The sequence below is a fragment of the Manacus vitellinus genome, unplaced genomic scaffold (assembly GCF_001715985.3).
Source record: "Manacus vitellinus isolate BGI_N305 unplaced genomic scaffold, ASM171598v3 scaffold_56_pilon, whole genome shotgun sequence".
Taxonomy (NCBI): domain Eukaryota; kingdom Metazoa; phylum Chordata; class Aves; order Passeriformes; family Pipridae; genus Manacus; species Manacus vitellinus.
The window spans coordinates 3,686,462-3,693,617 of record NW_021940660.1 but is presented as its reverse complement, the minus strand read 5'-3'; the positions used below and the strand labels follow the sequence as shown (position 1 = coordinate 3,693,617).

Here is a 7,156-nt window from a genome sequence, read left to right as displayed (position 1 = left end):
TCGCAGTTCCAGGAGCACTGCGTGGCCGCTCTACGGCGCCATCCACTTCCGCTGGCAGCAACCCCTACCACCGGAAGCCAGCACACCACGGAGACTGAGCGGAGGTGTCCGCCGGCCGCTGCGCCTCCTGGCCACGAGCGCCAGCGGGCGAGCAGTAAGGGAGGAGCGAGGAGGGCAGCCGGCTCGCAGGACTCCATGGCGCGGCCGGGGCCGCTCCGCGCGGAAAGCGGCGGTGGCACCTCCCCCGTACGGCGGCCCGGCGCGGTTCAAACCTCCTCGCGCCGTGAACGCGGTGGGGGTGCCGGGAGCGGTGCGGGGCTGAGGGCGGCAATAAAGTATGAGGGACTCCCTTGTGCGGGGTCTGTGCTCCCCGAGTGTGCGGAGTCTGTGTCCCCCGCGTGCCTGAAAAATACAGCATGAACCTGTGTGCCGGTCTGTGCTCCCGCCGTGTGCCGGGTGTGCTCCGCGCTCCTGCGAGCGCGGTCCCGGAGCTCCGAACTCCTCCGTGCGGGAGCGCGACCGCGAGTGTGGGCAAGAGCTGGCGCTCCCAGGGCCCTGCAGGGGCTGCGGTCTGCTAGACGAGGTCGAACTGCCCTAATTCACCTGTAAACCGAGACATGCGTGCCGCAGCATGTGTCTGTCATGTGGCTCCTCTGGCACGTACAGATTCCTGCATCAATTTGCCAGCGTGCGCAGGCATAACACCGACCCAGGTACGTATGCTTGCATGCAGTTGTAATTTTCTATAATGCATAAAATGAAGGATATTAACACTTCAGTGCCTGTCGTGACTCCTGTTTTCATTCATTCCAATACTTTAGCTTTTTATTTCAGTAAGAAGCGTGGAGCAACAGATCAGCACTCTTTTTGTCCCTGTCAGCATCCGCTCTTTGTTGGGAGATAGCGATGATTCAGCCACCGGACTAATCTCAGATGAGATATCTGTTTGCTAGAAAGAGTAAGATATTGCATTTTATGATTAGGAAAGAGTTTGTTCATCACTGTTCTTAAATTATTGCCAGGGAGCAAGGCCATCCTTTTGGCTGATGAATCAGGAGTAATGAACTCTGGAACTTTATGGAGCGGTTTGACACCAGTGCTTTATAGGCTGAGTTGTCACACATATGAAGCATGACAGCTGAGCACTTGTACCTCAAGTGCACAAACAGAATAGATCAAACACATTGCAATTCTGCATCTGCCTGCCATGGTTTTGAGGGCTGTTTTTTCCCTTCTTATTCGTTCTAAGCAAATTGGACTTTTTGTATCCCTACTGGCCTTGGAAGCTGAATGTTTCTCATTTTTAACAAAAATGTGCCAGTTGTGGGTTCCAGTGGTTATTGTGTAACATGCAATTAAATGATCCGTGTTCTAGCTATCCTTTGTCATCTTAGGATCTGAAGTGAATCTTTCTGATTCACGCCTTGTAGTTCTACAGATTATGGTTTTTTTCTTTACATCAGTGTAACATATAATTTTGCAGTTGTTTTAAGCAGAGACTATTAAAAACAATATTACCATGGTAAGCTTGTCTTCCACCCAAATGAGTAACCTCACAAACAATATTTCACTACCTAATCGTTGTTGACATTTTGGAGCAACAAGGTTTTAGTTAATAGTTCTGTTGATGATGCATGAATTTTAAAAATTCATTTTGATTTCCACTTAATTAGCTACATAAAACTAATAAGTAGGGACAATAGAGATGGATGTCTCTCAATGACAGAAGAGGAAGAAAGTACCACAGTCCCTTTCAGGACATAAACTACTATGTTAAAATAAGCCAGTAAGTTCCATAGACAATTTAAGTATTAATTTTGACTGTGGTGATCTTTTCCCCACTTGTACGTTCTTCAGTGAAAATAATGTCATTGATGTAGAATTTAGCCCACGTTGCCACATTGGCTGTAGCTAGCAAATGTTTTATTTAAGTTGGTTTTTCAAGATTTTTCAAGATCTTTCCTTTGCTCTTATATTTTCCCTACCATAAATGTTAAAGAACTGCTTTTTATTAGGCATTTTATTCCAAGAAACAATCCTGAAAACAGTGGCAAGGAGTGACATAAAAACCTTCAACTTCTTATCTCCTTTTCATGTTATTTCTTCTGTATGTACATACTTCTCCTTCCAATGCAAAATTCTTCTGTAAAGCTATTTGGTGAAATTAAAGAGAAACTGACCTAAAACCAGTGAAGTTGGAAGTTTCTGTTTGGTTGTTTTTGTTTTGGGGGGTTTTCTTTTGCTATGTAAGTTATTTAAAAACAAGAGGAAAAAATAAGAATGATACATGCAGGGAAATACCTCTTCCTTGGAGTAGAAAATTGAGGATCTGAGAAATCCTTGGATGTAAAGCAAAGTTGCTGACATTCAAGGAGTCTAAAAAGCTGATCAGTGAGTTTGCCTCATAAATTCCTACAACAAGTGCTTGAAGTCATCTAACTCATTGTTAATGCTTCTAGACTAAGGGATTTAGCTTTCAAGTGGTAAACACGGAAGATTGCAAGGCTTGAGGGGAGAGTCAGAGTTTGGTAAGACAGGTTAAAATAACTAAAGACTGAAGCAACAATCTGCAACCTAGTTGGAATAAGGGTTTGTGGATTTTTTTTTTTTCCCTTGGTGAAAATTGAGCAGAGCTCATGAAGATCCCACTTGCAGCATAACACTGCTAATTATGCCTTTTCTCAGTAGGACATAGGTGTATTTGTGTTTTTTCATCGTGGCAACTCCCTGCTCGCTTGATATGATGTTCTTGGACATGGTAGACTTGAGTCTGAAGCTGCAACAGTCACGAATCAAGCAGTTGCTCCTACTCCTTCAGCTGTGCCGTGTGCTCCGCGATTGATCTTGATCCATGAAGTGCCTTGAGAATTCTTCATCTCAGCATCAGACATCCATGTGAAAGTTAGTGTGAAAAGCAGTGACTCTCCCCAAGTTTAGCACAACATGGTCATGTTAGCTAAGTAACACGAAGCAGGTGAAGTACAGGACTACTGTGAGGACTAGTGCTGGATCCTGCTCTCCAGTCTGCAAATCAACAATACTACAAGTGAGTGTGTGACCTGCACGTTTGGGAGGAAGCAGTGCACTTGGTCTGAAAAGTCATTTGTCAGAAGGTGATGCAAGTGCAGTAATTACAGAGGCTGCCTCTGGTACCTCTGCTACTGTTGCATGAAGTTAGCTTTGAACTTCTTTACTGAAGGAGAAGTAAACTACACTTACTCTAAATACTTGATCACTGTTGTTCAACTCTGAAGCTCTTAAATAGGAAAAAATAGGTGTAGTATTTTTTCCATGTACTGCTTGTGAGACAATGTTCCAAAGAAAAACCTGCTGCCACCCTTTTAATGTTAGAAATGCAAGCTGCATCTGGAAGACTCTAAGAGTAACATTATCATGAGCGTTGTAAAAACTTTTGTGTTTGGGAAGGAAAGGAATTTTTAATTAAATCAGTGGACTAGACCATTTGGAATCAGCTGAGTGACACGATGAAGCAGGCAGCTGATAAATATATAAGCTACTGGCTGATCTCACTTGAAGGCAGAATTAGGATGTTATCAGAGCCAATCTGGCAAAATTTGTCCCTTTTAGCAGCAGGTACTTTCAATTACTTTGGGCCCAATGCAGTTTCACTTTCGTATGAGTCATCAGAATTATACGAATGTAATCTTAGAAGTCCTGATTTGTATTTGTAATCAATAACAGCTGTAATATTTGTGTTGGAGTTAGTGCTGTGCTTCTTGGTATAATGGCACTTGTATATAAATTGTAAATTATGTCTCATTTAGACACAAAGATACAGCACTTGCAAACACTTAAACCAATGCTTTTGCTAAATAGTCAAAAAAGTGGAGCCAAATTCTCCAAATCATGAGACTTATTCCATACTAAAAATCCTAAAAAAATTTATTTTTTTTTTCCACATTCACATTCACTTTAATTTTCAGTGACAGACAGCAAAGTGGTTGTGAGTTTACAATAACTCAATACATAAGGTATCCTTCCCTCCTACTATTTAAACATTTCCCTCTTGTTGGCAATGTTGTTTTCTGCATATAGTCTTTGGAAGTGGGGGAAGAGGTTGTTTTTAAAAATTTGTTTGGGTCTAAATACCATGTATGAATATAGAATCAAAGTACCAATTTTTAGGGAAAATGTTTTCTCTAATAGGCATGAGCCATGATGCTAGCAGATGTTTCTTTAACCTGCTACATCTGAGAGCATATATGGAGGGCTGGTGAGCGTGGCTTTGATGACACAAGGTTTGGTAACAGTTTGGGTGCATTCTGAGTGTGCTTTTATGAAGCAAGAATTTTAGCAGCAGACAGAACCAAAATTACATAATGCCACTTGTAATTACTGGGTAGCATGTTCAGGGAGCAGTTCCTGTAACATAATATAAAATAATGCTCTTCTGTCTATTCAAAAGACCAGGAGAAAGAGACTGCTGTTTTACTCAAAACTACTGAGTGTTGTAGAGGTCCTTTGGGTGCCTCAGGCCACTCAGCCTGTAAAAATAAGGCCTTTTTAAAAAGCATTCCTAAAAATAGACTTGAAGTCTGATATTAATCTCCTGGAAATATATCTTCAGATCTGTAGTGTTAAATGAAATTTGCAGGGTACTCAGAGGTTAGAATGTAGAAGTCATCTACATATTCACTGATGCTTTTTGACTGGGGTTTTCCTGAGCTTTCCACATAAGCATCTGTAAGGAGGATGAGGAGAAATGGACATTCGTTTAGCCTTTCCTGGATTCCTGCTGTCAGAAAACTGGCCATTGCTTTTGCAGGGAGGTAGCCTGGTCTCATCTATCAGCTTGTTTCTGTGCACAGCTCTTCCTCTCAGACTGAAAACCAGGTAGTTGTGAGGCTGGTGCTGCTGTCACAGGTCATGTTCTGGATTTCAGTGCTCAGCCCTCAGGATTCTTAGGTTTGAGAAAAGGGTGTCTTGCCCTTCTGTGTTCTCTGCATCCTCTCTTTCTGAGCATACAAAATGCAGCAGAACTGACACCCTCCAACGTAAGGACAGGTTCTTGAGTTAAAAGTGAGGACAGTTCTCTGAGCTGTTTAGGTTTCTAAAGGTCTAGCATTGAATTAATGACATGCTGGAGCCAGAAGGGGCTGGTCATATTAAAAGAGAAGATGAGATGTGTTCTGTTTTTGTTCCTCACTGTCTTTCATTTTCTTTTCCTCCCATTTTTCTTCTGTCTTCTCTGTATGCAGTTGTGTTTAAAAATGTGTCTTTTATTGACCATTGTTTTGCGAATGCTGCCAGATATGGCTGTAGGTTTGGGGATTTAACCAAGTTCTATAAAAGTCAATTGAATGTAATGACTCCACTAGCTCTCAATGAAGATAAATTGAATTCTTTGTAGAGTTTGCAAGTGCTGCCAAAGGTTTCTCATTTATTTATTTTAATTTCTGTATGTTTGTGTATAATTCTTGCAACACAAAATATTAAAATTTTGAAATGTGAAGGTCCTTCTATTGCTTCCATCTCTTAGTTAAAAATATGTAAGGTGTCAAGCACGGCAAACCCTGTTAAGAAAAAGCTGACACAGTTAAAAGTCCAGCTATGGCAAATATAACTTGCCTTCTGCACTGTACTTTAACAGTCTTTAATTATGTGATAACATAAAATTTAAAACAAGATACCCCTCACTTACATTTTTTTCATCAACCACAGGTGATGTGTAACACTGTTCTCTCTATGTTTGACAGTACAAGAAAAGAATGTCCCTGCCTATATTACAGTTTTAATGAATGTCAGGAAATTATAAATCCTTTGCATTAGTTACTGTGAATTTAATGCATTGTTAAGGTATCAAGAGAGTTAGCTGGTCGATTCCCGTGGCTGTGAATTAAACAGTGATAATGAGACAATTAGTTATGATATTAATTATTTTGCTGAGTTGTGATTAATATATTACTGAAAAGAAAAAAAATATTACATATGTGGAAACACGAGTTTTTATGACAGCTTCCAATTTACTACCACTGACCAAAGTCAAATAAATAATAGAAATGATTTCCAAAGAGGGATCTTAAAAGTGATTTTATACTCTTTTTAGAACACTTTGAAGAAAAAATATGTTGTTTTCTTGATTGTACCTTTTTATTTGAGGACTGGTACAATTGTAAACACAAGCAATTCTTAAGTAGCTAATAGTCAAGCCAAGAGCTTTCATAAGTCTTGATTTTTTATATTTTTTTTTTATTCACTTGGTGAACTGTTTGTAAGGTATACTGCGATCACCTTTAAAGAGTACTGTACATGCAAAGAGAAAAAAAGTTTGTTCAAAGTGAAGCTGAAGAGTTACTGCCTTGTGTTCGTTACCTTCTCCTTTTGTGATATATTTTTGTAATTAGGAATCAGATAATGAGAAGCCTTGATTCCTCTAACTTCCACAGTGGTGATGGGGGGAAGAAGTACAGTGTTCTCATCCAGATTATTTATTTCTTGTTACAACATAAAGGAGTTCTTTAGGACAGATGCTATGCAAAAGTCAGATGAAATGACTGTCCCTGTTTTAAGATCTATTGGAATATGCATTTTTTTTAAAAGAAAGAATAATTACACAAGGTTTAGAGCATTACCTGCTCCAGCACCTGGCTTCCAGTATTTTTCCCTAGGATAACTTGAGATAGAAGAGTTTGTTTGGTGCCCATTTGGCCTATATACATGAGCATCAAATTTGTTGAATTCTGAACACCATGGACTTGCTGCATGATGTGTCTGGCACACCCAGTGAGTCAGAGAAGTCCAGTCCAACACTTAGTGCATGTGTGGGGTACAGTGTGTCCAGAAAACACCTGACTTGTGCACTGCAGAACATGGCATTAGACTAGAACATCTTGTCTGCATATGTGCAGGTACTGCTGCTCAAGATACCTTGAATCATAAACTTTCCACTTCCAGCAGTGAAATTCCTGTTTCCACTGGGGCGTAATTTCCACATAGAAAAAGAGGACATTGCCAGAGGCACTCCAGATGTGTAATGTCCCTTATTCAGCAAATCAAATGAACAGGTGCTGAAATGTTGGCTCTTCAAGCAGTCCCAGTAGAGTTATCACAGAAAAATGTCTATGTTTACAACAAAATAAAAGTAAGTGGGAAACACTAAAAAAAAACCCCCAAACACAACCAAGATATTCTAATT

General features: G+C 40.4%; 1 protein-coding gene across 1 annotated transcript in view; it reads left to right on the top strand.

The window, feature by feature from the left end:
• The first annotated feature begins 313 nt into the window (after nt 1-313).
• The window catches only part of TLCD4 (TLC domain containing 4), a 34,870-nt gene continuing 28,027 nt past the window's right edge, over nt 314-7,156 (top strand). The window contains exon 1 of the mRNA XM_018081754.2: nt 314-713. The gene's annotated coding sequence lies outside the window, so the exon portion shown is untranslated. The remainder of the gene's footprint in view (nt 714-7,156) is intronic.